The sequence below is a fragment of the Rhineura floridana genome, chromosome 10 (genome assembly GCF_030035675.1).
Source record: "Rhineura floridana isolate rRhiFlo1 chromosome 10, rRhiFlo1.hap2, whole genome shotgun sequence".
Taxonomy (NCBI): domain Eukaryota; kingdom Metazoa; phylum Chordata; class Lepidosauria; order Squamata; family Rhineuridae; genus Rhineura; species Rhineura floridana.
Genome location: NC_084489.1, coordinates 6,804,752 through 6,823,275, shown reverse-complemented (window position 1 = coordinate 6,823,275; position 18,524 = coordinate 6,804,752). Strand labels below are relative to the sequence as shown.

The following is an 18,524-nucleotide window of genomic DNA, read 5'->3' as shown; positions in this document are numbered from 1 at the left end:
GTGAGTCAGTGTTGTGTCTGTTGGGTGAGCCCTAGCACAGAACAAGCTCAGATGTTTTACTGTTTAAGAATTATTAAATAAAGAAGCTCTATTTTATCCTCAGTCTCATCCTGATCAATATAACACCCTGATCAGTGCAAGCAGCAGAGCTTGGGATACAACAGTGGATCTATTGCTCCACTGCTTCTCAGCTCCAGTTTGGATTGCTCTATCCTTGTGTCCCCGCACTTATCGTGCGAGTCGTTTTTGACTCAGGGTGACGTCTTGCGACATTTACTAGGCAGACCATACATATGGGGTGGGATTGCCAGTTCCTTCCCCGGCCTTTCTTTACCCCCAGCATATGCCGGGTACTCATTTTACCGACCACAGATGGATGGGAGGCTGAGTGGACCTCGACCCCTTTTACCGGAGATTCGACTTTCTCCTTCCATTAGAATCGAACTCCAGCCGTGAGCAGAGCTTCGGCTGCGTTACCGCCGCTTACCACTCTGCGCCACGGAGGGTCTTTCTAATGCCTTTACTTTGCTCCATTTTGTTCAGCTCAAATTAGAGTACTAACTTTTCTTTTAAAAATTCTTCAAATATGTTCCCTAAATGCTATTAACACTAAACTAATCCTGAAGAGTTAAGCTAAGAGATGAGCCAATCAGCATGAAAAGGCAGCATGTTAGCCATTGAGAAGAGTCTTGTAATTTGTTTCCTTGTCCTTTCTTGCTGATTGGAGTCAATCAAAGTGAAAGGAAGTTAAACAGCCACTGAGAAGATTCTTCTCCGTAGCTAACATTCTCCCTTTTCATGCTGTTTGGCTTCTATGGACACATTGTTGTGGGAGAAGGCACATGTGGGAAGGTTGGCGACAAGGGTGGTGGGCATCCACAAAAGCACGGAACGGAGAAAGGAGGGGGGGAAACCCAAGATGCCGTAGGAAGAAAATGCAGATAAAAAGGTTCCAATGATTTTATTTGAAAAAGTAAAAAGCATGTGCCCAACCCATTTCGGCCACATAAACCTCAGCCTTTGTCAGGGGCTACAACAAATAAACAAAGTAAATAATTACTTAATCCATATCAAATTGCTATACATATTTTACAACCAAACCATGAGCAGAAAAAACGTGTTGGAAGGACTGAGGAGTGTGGAGATGATGATGGAGAGCAAGTAAGCGAGTGAGGGGTGTGTGGCTGTGAGGGGGTTATGCCATGACGATCACGAAGGGACTGCACTTCAGAATTTGTCACTACTGCTCTTCAGACCTGTTTAGCCATTCAAAGAACACATGAGGACATCAACTGCACAGGTCATGCATGTACACCCACCCCCAATTATGATTATTAGTTTGATATCCTGCCCTTTCTTCCAGTAGGAGCCCAGCGTTCCTGGGCAGGGTACCCAAAAGCAGGGAGGCTTACACACACACTCCAAACATGCTTACAAGCCCCTTTCAGACCTTCCCTATCAATGTAGGAAGGTCAGAGGTGGAGCAGATGGTGCACATGGGGGATGGACTCCCTACATACTTTATGCTGTTATGCATTCTTTAAATACCCGAAGAGGGCTTCTGTTGATAAATATACGTGTACAGACAGAAGAAAAGGGGTAAGTTATTATAAAGTGAGGTCAGAATGCCCAGCAATATCTCATTACTATGTAGAACACAGTGCAGATTGTTGTAATCTGTTTTGATTTATTTATGAATAGTGGTATACAAATATTTTTATACTAGGGTCTTTGCCCCTATGCACTTTGCGCACCAACCCCACTCGCCAGCACCTCCAAACACACACAAACACAGCACTCCCAGATACACAGGGACTCTCTCTCTCTCTCTCTCTCTCACACACACACACACACACACACACACATACAGAGGCAACACCCAAAAACGTCCCCCACCCCCAGGCAACTCTCAAAATCACCTCCCCCAGGCAATTTAGGGCCTCTTGCTGCCCCACCTCTTCTGCTCCCAACTCCTTAGTCAGCCTCTTTTGCTGCCCCTGGATTATCTCCTGTGGAAGACAAAATACTTGCATAAGGGAGGGAAGGTAACCTTTTCCCTCCTGCCCTAGATTATCTTCCCAGCCTCCTCCCACAAATCCTAGGGGTGGTGTGGGGACAAATCTCCCCCAGCCCTTTCCCTTTTCACTTCAGGGACTATCTATCTATCTATCTATCATTTGATTTATATCCCGCCCTTCCTCCCAGCAGGAGCCCAGTGCAGCACCATTGCACATGTTCTGTTTCCCGCCCAGATCGTTCGCTTCTTCACCAGGTGAAAGGCATGTATCTTGTGGGATGGTTTCAATTTTTTTTTTTAAAAAAACTAACCCCTGCTACTGCCCCCTCACTCCCTTACCTGCCTCTCACGTTGTCGCCGTCACCCTCTTGCCCGCCCCTAACTCGCTTGGCCTTTGCTAGAATGACGCATGCTCCCAACCGCCCATCAGCTGATGAATGGTTGGAGCACACCTTCTTTGAGGGGGAAGCAGTCTCCTTTCAACGGAAGCCACTTCTACCTACCAGCGCACTTATCCCAGCAGTAGTGCAAGGAGGAAAGGGAAAAATAATCCCCCCCCCCGTCACCACTGGGATAAACAGAAGAAAATTCATGCATTTTAAAATAGCGGCAACAGCAGTGGGGTCAGGACAAAGGGAAGAATTCTTTCTCCCTTTCATTCTACCCCACCCTCTGCCGCCACCACCGCTGCTGGACTAAGGAAAGCATTCTTTCTCCCCCTTGCTTCTTCCCCATCCGTGCTGGGAAGCATGAGAAGAGAGCCTGCAGGCTTCCATTTATTTTCACTTACCTGGTAGTAAGCCCCATTCTCATTAATTTCTGAGTAAGCATACATTATGATTCCTACTAAATTAAAATGGCCTACAATACAAAAAAGAATATCGACTTCCCGAGTCTAAAACATTTAGCTCTCTTGATCGTAAAGCAGCAGCCACATAGCAAAAAACAAATACATTAAAATTCAAATATATTGCAAAAAAAAAGATCTTTAGCCAATTTTATATATTTTTCCTTTAAAAAAACGAACTATGGGAATTGCAATTGAGAGATGTTGATCTCCAAGTAGTCTAGTTTGCTTTCTATATAATTGTTTAAAATATGTCCGGAGAGACTCACCGAACAGAAACAAGATCGTTGGATTGCAGATTCATTCACGCCTCTTCGCTGGGCGCAGCCATCTTGCAATTTCTTATAACGAACAACAACTTTATTGGGACCGCCTAGACGCTCGCAAAACAAGAAGTACCGGGGAAGCTATTACGCTATATACAGCAGGGCCGATCCCATCCATATTTAATCAGAAATAATTCCCAGTTATTTCAATAGTGCACTGCCAAGTAAGGCGACAGACCTAGTAAACATTTATTGCAAATCTAACTGAATTCAATATGGTCAGGTTTCGGAGTAAACACACCAACAACAGGGCTATTAATTATCTTTTCAAGGATACATTTGTTATTATTTATTATTCTTTTAAAAAGCATTTATCAGTGAATAACGGATATATTTGCCTCTTAACAACCCTTGTAGCTCTCCTAGGAAGGTTAAGCTATGACTGATCCAACTATAAAGTTAACCTATACAAAGTGATTTATGTTCTGTTTCAACACATCCTCCATAAAATAAATCCGCAACACTGTTTTATAAAAAGCCAATAAAAAATGAGAGTTTTAAAAATCTGCTGATTTACAACGTACAAGAGTACAGGAATCTACCCCGAGGAGTTTCCTTTTGCACGTGCGTAAGATTGAGCTGCTGTGTTTAATCAACCGAAGAGTTAAAATGTGGGCTGATGAAACCGGTTGCAAAGACGGTACGATTTGCACAACAGGTTGAGGATAATTATCTTAACTACAATGGGAAGGTGCCGTCTTGGGGTAAAATAGCAAATATAGGTCAGGGTAATAACATTTTCAGGTCAGCAGGGCGGGATAAGCAACCAGTTCGTCTACATTATTGATCTACCAGGTGCTACTTAGCAGTACGGTGTTGTGATGTTCTATGGGCTGTATCCACCGATTAATTTAATCAGAAAAGGTATTAATAGACAAAAGCAGAATGAGATTATAAAGCGGGCAGGGCTTCTGTGCCTTTATTGGTTGTGCAGAAGAACTGAATTTTAATTGGCAAACGGGTTCTGTCTTGTACTGTGGAGACAAGGTCTACCTGCTGAAATCCCCTCTTTTCAGAACAACCTGTATGGGAACTGGAGCTCTGTTCGCGCTTGCATCTGGGCACCCTCCCCCCAAATAGCCTTCCATTCGTTGGCAGCTCTGCAACTCAATTCAAAAGCTTCCTGCAGCTGTAATACCAAACGCTACACAAGCCCGATGGATGCAAGATATAATGTTACATAAATTTTCCGCCAGTGTTCTTGCACCAGCAGCATCTTCCACAGAAAATGTCGTAATGACGGGGCGTATCTGGCGAAGGTGAACCTGAGTTGCAAGTATTACCAGGGCTTCACGTTGCAAGAATGAAAAAGCAACAAGCAGCCCAACTGAGCCGGCTCCAGTTCCGGGCTGCCCTCGTCACCAATAGGCCCCTTCCCAGTCTTTTGCATAGAACACCAGTCAGCACGTGCATTTAGGCCCCGCCCGTCTCTCTAGTCTCTCGTGCGATGGCTTTGTCCTGCCCTTTATCGGTGCCGCTGCCTCCGGCCTCAGCTCGTGAATCTGCCCAACCCCTGAATTGCTATTAGAGACTGAAGAGACGCGTCCTCGCTGACAGAGGTAGGTACCGTAGCAGTTGTGTAAAGGCTTGTGAGTGCTGTAAGAGGAGCAGCAGTTTTATCGATACATGCAGTGTAGCTGAGAGTTTGGTTGTATAAGCAAGATCTGCAGAGAGCCAACAGACAGAGGGAAGGGTAAGCAAAGCACCCCTTCGGCTCGGTTATATAAAAAGAGATATGGTTGCTAGGTTGATCATTGGTTCAGTACTCGGTAAGGCATTGCCCACTTTGATGGTGCTATATGAATAATATCCTTGTCAACTGTCATTAGCATCTTTTTGGATTTTGCGGCTTACTGTTGCTTTATTACTCTATCCATCCTTCTTTCAAATGGCTTGCCGCTCACTATCAAGCTTTTCATTTTGGGCTAAGTGATGTGTGAGCGGGCTGCCTGGAGTGTGCCCTCTTGTGTGTTTTATTCCAGTTGCTGAAATATGCCCTTTGAAAAATTTGCAAAAAGACAAATGGCTGTGATGGTTATGAACCATGTAAGCCAAATTTTAACAGAGTGGGAAGTCAGGGGAGGGAGAAGAAGCAATGCACAACTTTCAAGAAGCTCCCCAAAGTGAATAATCTGAAGGAGCACCTGTGTAGAGGGGGAGGATGCAAGGCGAAATGTAATGGACTGCCTTCAAGTCGATCCTGACTTATGGCTATGAATAGGGTTTTCACAGTAAGCGATATTCAGAGGGGCTTTACCTTCCTCTGAGGCTAGTCCTCCCCAGCTGGCTAGGGCCTGCTCAGCTTGCCACAGCTGCACAAGCCAGCCCCTTCCTTGTCTGCAACTGGGCCCCTTGGGACTATGCAGCTTGCTCACGGCTGCACAGGTGGCAGGGCACGTAACCCCTGAGCCACTCACTGTGGGGTGATCTTTAGCTGGCCCTTGACACCCAGGAGACACAAGCAGGGATTTGAACTCACAGACTCTGGACTCCCAGCCAGGCTCTCCTCCCCACTGTGCTATACCACCTTATAGGATGCAAGGCACATGACGCAAACAAGGATGTTTTAAAGTCTCTTTACCTATCAAGGTAAGCCTTGGTATCTAAATTGGACTAGATATTTATGGACTGGTTTTCAGAGGAGTTGAGTTCTCAGAAGTTCTAATAGAAGCAGGTGCAGATGCTGAATTCCATGCTGTACATCAGTTTAACCAAAATGGGGGTAACTAAACCTCTGCTTTTGGGGGGCATGAGCCTGCTGTGGGGTATAGTTAAACTTTTCAAGACTCTAAAGTCAGCTGAAAGTCTTTTGCAGGTATGAAAGATCAGCTGTTAAAGTAGTCCTAAAAGTACACTGCACGAGGAATAGATGAGGGTTCTTTTATTCTACTACAGATACTCATGCTGAAATGCATTCCAGAGGAGAATACAGAAGTTAAACATTCATAAAGATGGCCTATGTCATTTCCTGGTTGTGGATAGCGTTGCTTGTGTAGACAAAACAGCACCACACACACACAAGAGGAAGGTATCAGCCTTGTAGAGGTACAATAAATCTTTTTTTGGGGGGGGGAGAAAAACCTACAGAGGGGAATCTTCCACCCAAAGAAAGCCCAGTGAAGACTGAGCATGCTGAGTGACCATGGAATGTTAACTGGTAGGGAGGACAGATGGATGGAGCCAGGAGTAGGAATGGAATGGAGTGGCTAGAAACCTGAGAAGCAGCATTCCATGCTGCAACATTTTGTTGCAGATCTCACTTATGTATATACAAAATTCAGTCCCCAAGATTCCCTCACACTGTAACATGATCAAGAAACGGTCCGGGAAGGGTCTGTGCTGATAGAAACAGACTTAATTCTCAGTGGCTTGTGTCAGCAGGGATTTCCTGGAATGAAACCCTTTGCCTTCTCCCATGCATGAGACTGATTCCTATTATGTTTTGGGGGGAAAGTAAAGGGCTGCACTTGGTCAATATTGTCGTGTTGAGATCAACAGTCCTCCATTCTTGACCTTGGGTTATCCAGCTTCCATTTACGGGATCATGCGTATGTATGTTTTTGTGTCACTGTGCAGAGTGTAAAGAGATGCTGTGTATCCTCCCAGAGGTTCCTGCAGTATGTAAGCCCTCCTTCCATGTGTACATGGGCATGTTGTTCATATGTTGACAAATATTCATTATTACAACTATTCAGATTATCGTTTGGATGCAGCTGGTGTTTAAGACACCGGAAAGTGAAATGATACCAGTTTGCTTAAGCATACATGGCAGAAATGGGTTTAATATTTTAGATACTAAACAAACCACAGTTTTCCTCTTTATAAAATTTCTACAAAATCGGAGAAAACTCAGAGTTAGCAAAAAGTGCCTGTGCAATATATGTTATGATGGCTCATCCAAAGCTACATTCCAGTGAAGCCGAAGTACTTGGACATAAACTGAGTATCTCAATGACTTCTGGAGGTGTTCAGAGAGGATTTTGTCCTAGTTAAGGAGAAGTGTTTGGGTTTCAGCCTATTCCAGCATAATATTATCATATTATTATTATGCACCTGTTTTCTAACACTGGTCTTAGTGTTTCTATTAGTAAAAGTAATGTGAGAACCAACCTTCAATGAGAGTGTGGTTGCAACATGGGTCAAAGTGACTCATGCTGCAACCCTACACCAAAGGTTTTTGGCCATCCTTTCCAAACACCTCCCAAGAGCACATTCTTCCATTCACTGTATTGACTGCTGCATTTTCCAGCTTTGACTCAAGTTGAGGACAGAGAGAGTTGTTTTTACTGTTGCATTTTACCAGTATACCACCTATGTGTACAAGGTTGTGGCTTAAGCATTGTTTTTTTTGATACATACATGTGGGTTTGAAATCTGAAGTCCCCCAAGGCAGAAAGTGGCCTGGGCATATACCTTGTAGAAAACATCATTTGAGAGCCCATAGCTGAGGGACAGAGCACGTGCTTTACATGCTCTAGGGCCTGGGTCCATTCCCTGGCATGTTTGGTTTAAGGCTGTCCAGTAGCAGGGGTAGAACAGACGTCTCTTGTCTCTTCCTGAGCCTCTGGATATCTGCTGCCACTAAGAATAGACAGCACTGGCATAGATGGGCCATTGGACTGATTCAGTACAAGGCAGCTTTATACATTTCTATGAAAGCAAGCCCAGAGTTTCCTTTAACATTATGCATCTCAAATGGGAATCTGTGGCTCGCAGCTGCATTGTATATAATTTGAGTTTCATTTGTATCTGAATGTTTGATATGGGCTTATGCAATATAATTCACCCCCATTAGCAATAAAAGCAAGCACATCATTATTTTTATTGAAACAAAAAGCATAACGGTCCTTTCAAGAGGACCAGATGTTTATTTTCTTTCTGAGTCCAGGACTGTCTTTCATAATGGGGTGTGGAAGGGAGCAGGAGAGTAGTTGAGAACAGACATCCTGGCAATCCAGGGCATGTGTGGGGTTGTTGCAGCCTTCAAGCCCCAACTTCACAGTAAGGAGGTGGAACCTGTATAGATGTTGTTGATCAAAAGGAGAAGGAATTTTGAGTTGAGCAAATCCCTGCTTTTATAAAAATCAAGGAACTTAGAGATGCCTTGTCCCTGCACCAGTGGAATCCTGGAGGAACATGTGGAACTTCCTGCTCCAGTATTTAGAACTGATCATATGGTGTGAAAGACTCCTTTTTCTAACATTCTGGCTTCTTATTTTTCCCCACCTGCCATATCTGTTTCTCTGAGCAATAGGAGCTTAAAGTTCACATGATTGGTTTTATTTTTTAAAAAAAGCAACGCTAGAAATGTTTAGCTAATAACTGTTATCTATCATACTGCAGGTCAGGGAGTTTATTTTAGCATACCAGAGAATAAGACAGGCATAGCTTGAATAAAATATAATATTTGCTGTGACACATAGTCTCACATATATAATGGTTAAGTATACTGGGGAGATGGTATGAATCAGCTGTAGTAACTAACGTAAACCTATTCATTTTACTTAGTAGTAAGCCCCAATGTGTTCATTTAAGTGGGTGTAGAACTGAACCCTGATCTTCCAGGTCCTAGTCCAAGACTCTAACCATTACATTTAAATATGTTTTAATTTAAAAATATATTATGAAGTTGCCCAAATGTCTTTTTTTTTTACTCTTCTCTTCAGTTCTTTGCATGGTTTAGGGCTGGCACTGGGGGAGAGCAACACTCTTGTGCCTTATGTGTGGCAGGCAGAGATTATTATGAATTAAAAGTGGATTTGGATTAACTTAAACTGAACTATTTTGTTCCTTTTTAAAATGAACTGTCCAAGCACTGCTGGTTACTAACCCAATCTTCATCTTATTCAGAAGTAAGTAAACCTCCACTCTGTTCTGTGGAGCTGACTCATGAGAGCAAGCATAGGACTAAAGCCTTTTGTATGCCCTCTAAATGTGAGTTTCCAGCAACTCACTCATTTTGTGTGTGTGTGTGTGTGTGTGTGTGTGTGTGTGTGTGTGTGTGTGTGTGTGTGTGTGTGTGTGTGTGTGTGTGTGTTTAAACAGGATTAGGAAAGCATCACTGAATGAGCAGAGATCTAGGTTTCTGTTCTCTACTGAGAAGGTACAACTTAATTCTGTGCACATGCATGAGAGTGAGCATAGGACTAAAGCTCTGTTAGGTACTCAGTATTTTTAAAAATGCAATTTTTAAGTGTCTACTGTTTCTTTGCAAAGGAGAAGAATAGGGAAAGAACCAGACCAGGTGGAAGCCACACAACTTTTCTCCCATTTGAGAAGCTACTGTGAGAGCAGGGACCCTTTCTGAATGAAAGTAAGACACTTTACAGTTTAGTTAGGTACTATTTGTAAAACTGCAGCCCCTTCCTTGTCTGCAACTGCCAGCTGGGGGGCAATTGAGCTCCTGGGGACTATGCAGCTTGCCCACGGCTGCACAGGTGGCAGGGCACGTAACCCCTGAGCCACGCACTGTGGGCTGATCTTTAGCTGGCCCTTGACACCCAGGAGACACAAGCGGGGATTTGAACTCAGACGCTGGACTCCCAGACAGACTCTCCTCCCCACTGGTTAGGTACAAATTGAGATGAGTTGAAATCATAAATATATATCGGAGCTCTTCCAGACTGTAGTCTTCTAAGGCTTCAAATGGATTAAACTCTATTCTATTATCAAGCTTCTAATATGTTTTGCAAAGTTTATATTGTTGAAGCTAATTCATAAGAACATAAGAAGAGCCTGCTGGATCAGGCCAGTGGCCCATCTAGTCCAGCATCCTGTTCTCACAGTGGCCAACCAGGTGCCTGGGGGAAGCCCGCAAGCAGGACCCGAGTGCAAGAACACTCTCCCCTCCTGAGGCTTCCGGCAACTGGTTTTCAGAAGCATGCTGCCTCTGACTAGGGTGGCAGAGCACAGCCATCATGGCTAGTAGCCATTGATAGCCCTGTCCTCCATGAATGTGTCTAATCTTCTTTTAAATTCCCACAATTTAAGTTGCATAGTATTATTTAAGCCTTCCAGGTGCGTTATAAAAGCCCTTGATGTCTAAATTTTTTTTAAAGCAAGTAACCAAGGTTTGGAAATCTTGGAAGTAGTTTTCATTTCCTACAAGCAGTCAGTTGAGTAGACGTTCCCAAGCCTGAACTTCTTGAGGGGGGGTGTTCTTGTACTGATTCAATCAACTAACTTCCTTCCTGCAAATATTGGCTGGCTTATCCACTTGCAGAGAATGTTTGTTTTTGTTTTTTTGCTTTTATATGGGGAATGATACATTTCCCCACTTGTGTTCTGAAGTGGTACAATCTCAGTTATGTTATTTTGTATTATTAGCTTTGAACTGATCTTCAGAATGATTTTGGGAATGGAATTTGCACAATGGAAGGTACTGAGGATTAAGTCATAACTACACCACAAGCTATATGTATGCCACAATCATATGCATACTAACCTGGGAGTAACCTGAACTGAACACAGTGTGACTTACTTCTGAACAAGTATCCATAAGATTGTGCAGTTTTATACAGTTGTCATGGCCTCTCCACCCCCATCCTGGAAGTTGTAGTTTGCTTATGTACCCCACCCCACAGAACTAAAGTTTCCTCAAACAAAGAAACAAACCAAAATTAATAAGTTTCAGTTCTAAGCACACTTACTAGGAAGTAATTTCCATTTACGTCAGAAGGACATGTAAGTCAACACGTAGGATTGCACTATGAAGGCTGTTCCATGAGGGCTTCTGGGGCACAGCCTTCCCAAGAAGTATGTCAAATAATGTTGTTGCTTTTTAATGCCTAACACCTGCCTTTCCTGCCTCATGCACATTTTGTACTTCTGTTGGAAATCAGAGAAGCTCTGCATATTTTTCTGTCAATCTATTGTTTTCTGGCCAGAGAGATCTCTGTACCACTAAGCCAAAAGTATAGCTATGGCCAAGAGGTCCCTCTCATATGTCTCTGGCAGAAAAACCATGTTAAATTTGAGCGTTAGTTGGATTGTCAGCTTTTCAGCCCTGGTTGTACAGGTTTTCCCCTCTCTCCTGTTGTTAAGAAGACAATTCCAGCCACTGTATAGGATGATGTAGAGCTACTTGAGGAGCAGTCATGGTTGCCTTCTGAGTATGCTCAGATCTGTTTCCTTGAAGGTCGCACCTTTAAAAAGCTGAAAACACATTCTTTGTAGCTAGCAACTTACAGCGGAGGGCTGCTATGAGAGAACTAGAAAAGGTCCTCAAATGCCAGGATGTATCACTGAACGCTAAAGTGAGGATCATTCAGACCATGGTATTCCCAATCTCTATGTATGGATGTGAAAGTTGGACAGTGAAAAAAGCAGATAAGAGAAAAACTAACATTTGAAATGTGGTGTTGGAGGAGAGCTTTGTGCATACCATGGACTACGAAAAAGACAAATTGGGTGTTAGAACAAATTAAACCAGAACTGTCACTCAAAACCAAAATGATGAAACTGAGGTTATCATACTTTGGACACATCATGAGAAGACATGATTCACTACAAAAGACAATAATGCTGGGAAAACAGAAGGAAGTAGAAAAAGAGGAAGGCCAAACAAGAGATGGACTGATTCCATAAAGGAAGCCACAGACCTGAACTTACAAGATCTGAACAGGGTGAATCATGGCAGATGCTTTTGGAGGTCACTGATTCATAGGGTCGCCATAAGTTGTAATCGACTTGAAGGCACATAACAACAACAAGCAACTTACAATGATTGTGTATTATTGGAACTATAGATTTTTTTCTTTAGATTCCATAAATGTGTGTGTTACTTTAGATTTGAGAAAAGTATGGAGGCTTTGTATTCCTATTCCTTTAGGTTTAAAAATGTTAATCTATGTGTATGTTTGGTTGGCTACTTTGAATACAGGATGCTAGGCTAGTTGGGCCTTTGGCCTGATGCAGCATGCTCTTCTACTGTGGTGATTATAAGATGTACTGTTTATACAAAGGATACCTCTTACGGAATCACCTTATTAAATATAGAGAGAGGTTCCATGATGGTGAGGCAGGTGCTGTCTGCATCCTCTTGCCATTTATTTCTGAGGCTGATAGTTCCTAATTGTGCCTTTCCCTGCTCAAGTCTGAGAGAGGTGGTTGTAGTTTGCAAGGAGGAGTTGGCGATACTAGTCGTTAAACCCCTTAGGCTGCATCACACTTTGGGTAGACTACTGCCTGCACATTTTCCTTCTTAGTAATCCTCTTGGCAAGAGCCTTCTCTCTATCACTGGCTCATTGTGTGGTGTTGGGTATATTACACTGGTATCCTTTTGATCAAAGAGGTAGCCAAAGAGCCATGGATTAAGCAGAAATGAAACAATAGTTTCATTAGGGGCTAGCAAATGTATTATTCAATAAGCTTTCATGGATTACCAAGAATGATGCATTTGATGAAGTGAACTTTAGCCCCCAAAACCTCATGCCAGCCTTTCCCAATATTTGGGTCCTCAGATGTTGGTGAGTTACAGTTCCCATAATTCCTGACCATTGGCCATGCTGGCTGGGGCTGATGGGATTTGTAGTCCAGCAACATCTGGAGGCCCGAAGGTTGGGAAAGGCTGCTTTATGCTATAATAGTTACTGTAAACCGCCCAGAGAGCTTCAGCTATGGGGCGGTATACAAACACAATAAATAAATAAAATAATAAATAAATAATAAACGTATTTAAGGTGCTAGTCCTGTTCTTTTTGGTTTGATAAAATGGCACCATGATCTACTTTACAAGTAGATAAAAAGATTATAAAACAAACTTAAAATGTACAGGCATACCCCGCTTTAACGTACGCAATGGGACCGGAGTGTGTATGTAAAGTGAAAATGTACTTAAAGTGAAGCAATTATCTATGTATGTACTGCACTGCAATCGCCACTAGATGGCAGTGGCGTCATGCCATTAAGTGTCCGTAATTGCAAAGCACGCGTACGTTAAGCGGGGTATGGGGACGTATGGAGCATGTACGTTATAGCGAGGCGACGTTAAGTGAAGCAACGTTAAGCGGGGTATGCCTGTAATTACAAAAAGGATGGTGCAGAGGATGGTTCAGATGAGAACTCACTGTGCAGAGCCTATATGTAGTGTGGCAGCATGGAATGCACCCTGCCTGCACACCCCACCTATGCAAGCCGGTCCCAGGAGACAGCCACACATTGGATATGCTTGTTTGTAGGCCTCAATATCCTGGTTGTGGCCCAGATTTGTCTTCTGTATGTTTTAGGTTAGGCTTTTTTCATTATTCCAAACCTGGCTCCCCAGCCCTTATTCAAAATCTGGGACAGGTAGGCTGGACTGTTTTTATTTTGATTATTCCTTATTTATTAGTATTACATTTATATTCATTCTACCTTTCCTCCAAGGGCCTCAAGGTGGCATCCATGGGTCTCCTTTTCCCCATGTTACTGTCACAGCAATCCTGCACATACTTATCAGGAAGCAATCCCAGTGGGGTTTACTTCTAACTGAGTAATATACAGTTATTGTGACATGAGCCCACATTCGAAATTGTGACAGCGGGGACCCCTTCTGAAACAAGGTAAGACACTTGGGTGCTTGGTATGAACGAAACGGAAATGTTTGACTTTCTACTGTTTCTTTGCAAAGGAGGAGGATAAGGAGAGGACCAGAATAGGTGGAGGCAACAAAACTTTCTCCAGCAGAGAAACAACTGTGTCAGCGGGGATCTCTTTGGAACCAAAGTCAGATGCTTTTCAGTTTAATTAAGTGCTATCTATTTCTAATGTTTAAGTACTTTTGCAAAGGAGGACGATAGGGAGAAAACTAGAACAACTTAGTCATGCCTCATCACCATTAAGAACATAAGAACATAAGAAGAGCCTGCTGGATCAGGCCAGTGGCCCATCTAGTCCAGCATCCTGTTCTCACAGTGGCCAACCAGGTGCCTGGGGGAAGCCCGCAAGCAGGACCCGAGTGCAAGAACACTCTCCCCTCCTGAGGCTTCCGGCAACTGGTTTTCAGAAGCATGCTGCCTCTGACTAGGGTGGCAGAGCACAGCCATCACAGCTAGTAGCCATTGATAGCCCTGTCCTCCATGAATTTGTCTAATCTTCTTTTAAAGCCATCCAAGCTGGTGGCCATTACTGCATCTTGTGGGAGCAAATTCCATAGTTTAACTATGCGCTGAGTAAAGAAGTACTTCCTTTTGTCTGTCCTGAATCTTCCAACATTCAGCTTCTTTGAATGTCCACGAGTTCTAGTATTATGAGAGAGGGAGAAGAACTTTTCTCTATCCACTTTCTCAATGCCATGCATAATTTTATACACTTCTACCATGTCTCCTCTGACCCGCCTTTTCTCTAAACTAAAAAGCCCCAAATGCTGCAACCTTTCCTCGTAAGGGAGTCGCTCCATCCCCTTGATCATTCTGGTTGCCCTCTTCTGAACCTTTTCCAACTCTCTAATATCCTTTTTGAGATGAGGCGACCAGAACTGTACACAGTATTCCAAATGCGGCCGCACCATAGATTTATACAACGGCATTATGATATCGGCTGTTTTATTTTCAATACCTTTCCTAATTATCCCTAGCATGGAATTTGCCTTTTTCACAGCTGCCGCACACTGGGTCGACATTTTCATCGTGCTGTCCACTACAACCCCGAGGTCTCTCTCCTGGTCGGTCACCGCCAGTTCAGACCCCATGAGCATATATGTGAAATTAAGATTTTTTGCTCCAATATGCATAATTTTACACTTGTTTATATTGAATTGCATTTGCCATTTTTCCGCCCATTCACTCAGTTTGGAGAGATCTTTTTGGAGCTCTTCGCAATCCCTTTTTGACCCTTTTTGACCATGCCCCATGACTTCCTCCACCTGGTCCAGTGGGCACCAGCCACCATTGCACTATTAAGGCTTGTGGTGTGGTTGTGCCGTGAGACCATAGCATTATTCGCTTTTTTAGGAGGCTACTCCAAGATGACAAACTAAGAGAACGCCTCGACAGGAGCTCCGTATTCTTGACAACGAGGAATCTAATTATCTACTTAACATTTGAGTTTTGCCACCTTTAAGCTCCAGTAGGATTTACTTCTCAGTAAACATGCATGAGATGGCTGCACATCTTACAGGCTTGTTAAAATGACACTGATTTGTAGATACCCACAAGTTTGCACATGCTGCGAGTACGATTTCAGTGTGAAGTTACACTGTTTGGCATTCATATTCTCCATTGTTACTGACCCTGTAATAAATATAAAAAAATACCCTGTGCAATGTAGCAGGTACAGGCGAGAGCTAGGAGCTGGCGCACGGCCTGCTTTGGATATGCATGCTATAATTAAACTGCCACATACAGTGCTCTTGGACTGTGTTGCCAAGTGCTTTGTTGAAAGAGGCCATTTAATAAGCCACAGGGATGGGGAGGTAGTCAACTTTAAAGACTTGAGGAGAGCTGGTATAACCAAGGAACTCTGGGTCTTCCCACATTTTAAACAACCTTTATTTTACCTAGGGAATCGAAATGTTATTTTGTTTGAAGAACAATTTCTGCTGCGTTGTTTTTAGTACGTTTTCAAGGACAGGGGTTTTCTGGGGGGGCACTATAATTGTTACTAGCAAAAAGGAATGATAACTGGCAACATTCAGTCTCCGGAAATTGAAACCAAAACATAGCGGAGTGAGTATATAGCAATCCTGCTGACATATACACATATAGAAAACTAGGGTTGCCAGGTGTTCGGTTTTTGCCCAGAGACTCCAGTTTTTGGGGGGTCTTCTCCAGGTAAGTCACCTTAATCTCCAGACCCTTAGCTTTCATTTGTAAAAAATTAAGTTTCTAGGTGGTCTGAGTCAAAAGATATAAACCAAAATGACAGCTCCCCCCCCCTACAACTTTTGTTACTACTGGCTGCTCTAATCCCTGCCCTTTCAGGTTTTTATCCAATAAGTGAAATCAGGGTTGTGATTGACAAGATTTGTTGATCCCAGGCAATAGCTAAACTCACCGTTTACTTTTCCTGTTTGTCTCACATCAGGAATTCAGTAAATACATAGCTGTCAGCAGCATAAGAGTACTTTCTCTGTACAGGATTGGGATTTGCTTCTGAGTAAACATACGTAAGATTGCACTACAACAGAAGATCACAGAAGGATCTTGGTAGGCATAAAAGTGTACATGCAGTTTTTTAATTACTTGCAAAAATGGCATATTATACATTTTATCGTTCAAATAATTTTTGAACAGAAGTTTTAAAAAGTGTACATGCTGCAGTGTTATACTTTTCTAATTAAGGAGTCAAATAAGTTTAAATTTTACTGGAATAGGGCAGTTTATTTGTCTTATGCATAACCTCTTTTGAAAACCTTCCCAGTATAAAGCTTTTCTGGGAGTAAAGCTGCAATGCTAATTCCACATTCCTGGGAACTAACCCCATTGAATTCAATAGGATTTACTGTTGAGTAGATGGGGTTAGGATTGTGCTGAAAATCTCTGGGACTTTTGAATGAACAAAGAAAAGGATCGTGTTGTAAATCTTTTCCTCCTGCTCCGATCCTTTTTTTTTAAAGCATTTAGCCAGGGCTTACTTGGGTGTCGCTGCTTTTATTTGGCAGGAAACTAATGTTTAAAAAAAATGTTCTGCAATGGCCAACTGGTTTTGACAAACTGTTATATGGGGTGTATGTATTTTTACATCTCCAGTGTGTATGTATAGGGAGTCTTTCCAACAACCCTGTGAGGTAGGGTTGAATCAAGGCAGCTCACAAAAAGAAATAAAGCCATTTAAAATCCAGTACCATAAAACAAGTATAAAACAGTTGCAAAACAGCTTAAAGTGGCATGATTCTGAATTTTGGATTGCATGAATGAAGTACCTTATCACTGAATTGCAGTCCTGTGCATGCTTCCCTGTCTGAGCCCCATTGAATACATTGGGACTTGCTTGCATAGGATTGCACCGTGGGGTGGTCATTGTCCTCCTCTACTGTTTTCACACAGAGGGACAGATTAGGCTGAGAGATGATGCGTAGCCCATGGTCACCCAGAAAACTTTGTATCTTATTGCCATTTTAAAATTTAATTAAAATGATCTATATGCAGGCAAAGTTTATGAAGTAATGCAGATCCACATAATACATTTAAACCACATCCAACCTACATATAGAGTGCATGACTTCCCCCAAAGAATCCTGGGAAGTGTAGTTTTCTCCTTACAGTTATAGTTCCCACCACCCTTAAACTACAGTTCTCGGGATTCTGTGGTGGGATTCATGTGCTTTAAATGTATTATGTGGATCTGCCCTAGTATGCTGTGCACTCATTAGTGAAATGAAAAGAACAAATTTAAAAGATACTTTTTTAAACGGCTGTAGCTCAGCAGTAGGGCACATGCTTTGCATGCAAAGGTCAAAAATTTAATCTCTGGAAGAGACTATTGCCTAGAATCCTGGAGAGCCAATGCTAGTCCATGTCATCAGTACTGAGCTAGATGGTACCAAATGGCCTGACTCGGTATAAAAGAGGAAAGAGACCCAAGGGCCACAGTGACTCAAAGTTATTTATGTATTTTATTTACAACATTTATGTACTGCTTTATTGTAAAAAAACTTCAAAGTGGTTTATAGAAGGAATTAAAACAATAAAACGGTTAAAGTGGTATTTAAAAACATTCAAAATAATAAAACCAACAATGAGTTAAAAACAAAAAAAATAATAGCTTCTATATGCCTGGGTAGGCTTGCCTAAACAAAAATTATTTTAGCAGGTGCCAAAAAGAGTACAATGAAGGTGCCTGCCTAATGTAAATAGGCAGGGAGTTCCAAAGCGTAGGTACTGCCACACTAAAGGATCGATTTCTTACAAGAGCAGAACAAGTACTATGTGGCACCCATAACATGGAAAGCACACCTTGAACTTGGCCTGGTAGCAAATCAGCAACCAGTGCAGATTTCAGAGCAGAGCTATTATGTGCTGATAGGGTCTCATTCATGTTAGCAATCGTGCTGCAGCTTTCTGCACTAACTGCAGCCCCAGGGTCAGGCTGTGCTACAAGGGGATTTCTCTGACTTTGGCTGAATGGATGCCAGGATTTTTTTAGTTTTGGTTAGGAACCCTGACTGGTTGTGGGATGCTGAGTTTTCTGCTTTACTCATAGGAATCTTGTTGTGGTTGGTATGGTATTGCATTTAGGAAATCATCACTGTCTTTTGTTTTTCTTTTTCTGTTTGCATTTCATTTACCTCTCACTCCCTTACATCCACAGAAGCACCTGGTTGGCCACTGTGAGAACAAGATGCTGGACTAGATGGGCCACTGGCCTGATCCAGCAGGCTCTTCTTATGTTCTTAAGCAACAACGGTGGTTCCAT

The 18,524-nt window shown here is 42.7% G+C and overlaps 2 protein-coding genes across 26 annotated transcripts in view; one reads left to right on the top strand and one right to left on the bottom strand.

Annotated features, from left to right (window-relative positions):
• LOC133365034 (cytochrome c oxidase assembly factor 1 homolog) overlaps nucleotides 1-3,237 on the bottom strand; it is a 102,226-nt gene extending 98,989 nt beyond the window's left edge. For 9 of the 12 annotated variants that reach the window (XM_061586247.1, XM_061586252.1, XM_061586245.1 and 6 more), the window contains exon 1: nucleotides 3,134-3,237. The gene's annotated coding sequence lies outside the window, so the exon portion shown is untranslated. Of the gene's footprint in view, nucleotides 1-2,356; nucleotides 2,494-3,133 lie in introns of those variants that run through there. The other 3 variants (XM_061586248.1, XM_061586246.1, XM_061586249.1) reach the window with 2 other exon arrangements.
• Nucleotides 3,238-4,509: 1,272 nt separating this feature from the next.
• The window catches only part of BLVRA (biliverdin reductase A), a 43,339-nt gene continuing 29,324 nt past the window's right edge, over nucleotides 4,510-18,524 (top strand). For 9 of the 14 annotated variants that reach the window (XM_061586241.1, XM_061586240.1, XM_061586237.1 and 6 more), the window contains exons 1-3: nucleotides 4,510-4,749; nucleotides 6,086-6,235; nucleotides 13,557-13,732. The gene's annotated coding sequence lies outside the window, so the exon portion shown is untranslated. Of the gene's footprint in view, nucleotides 4,750-4,861; nucleotides 4,884-6,085; nucleotides 6,236-13,556; nucleotides 13,733-18,524 lie in introns of those variants that run through there. The other 5 variants (XM_061586243.1, XM_061586239.1, XM_061586233.1 and 2 more) reach the window with 4 other exon arrangements.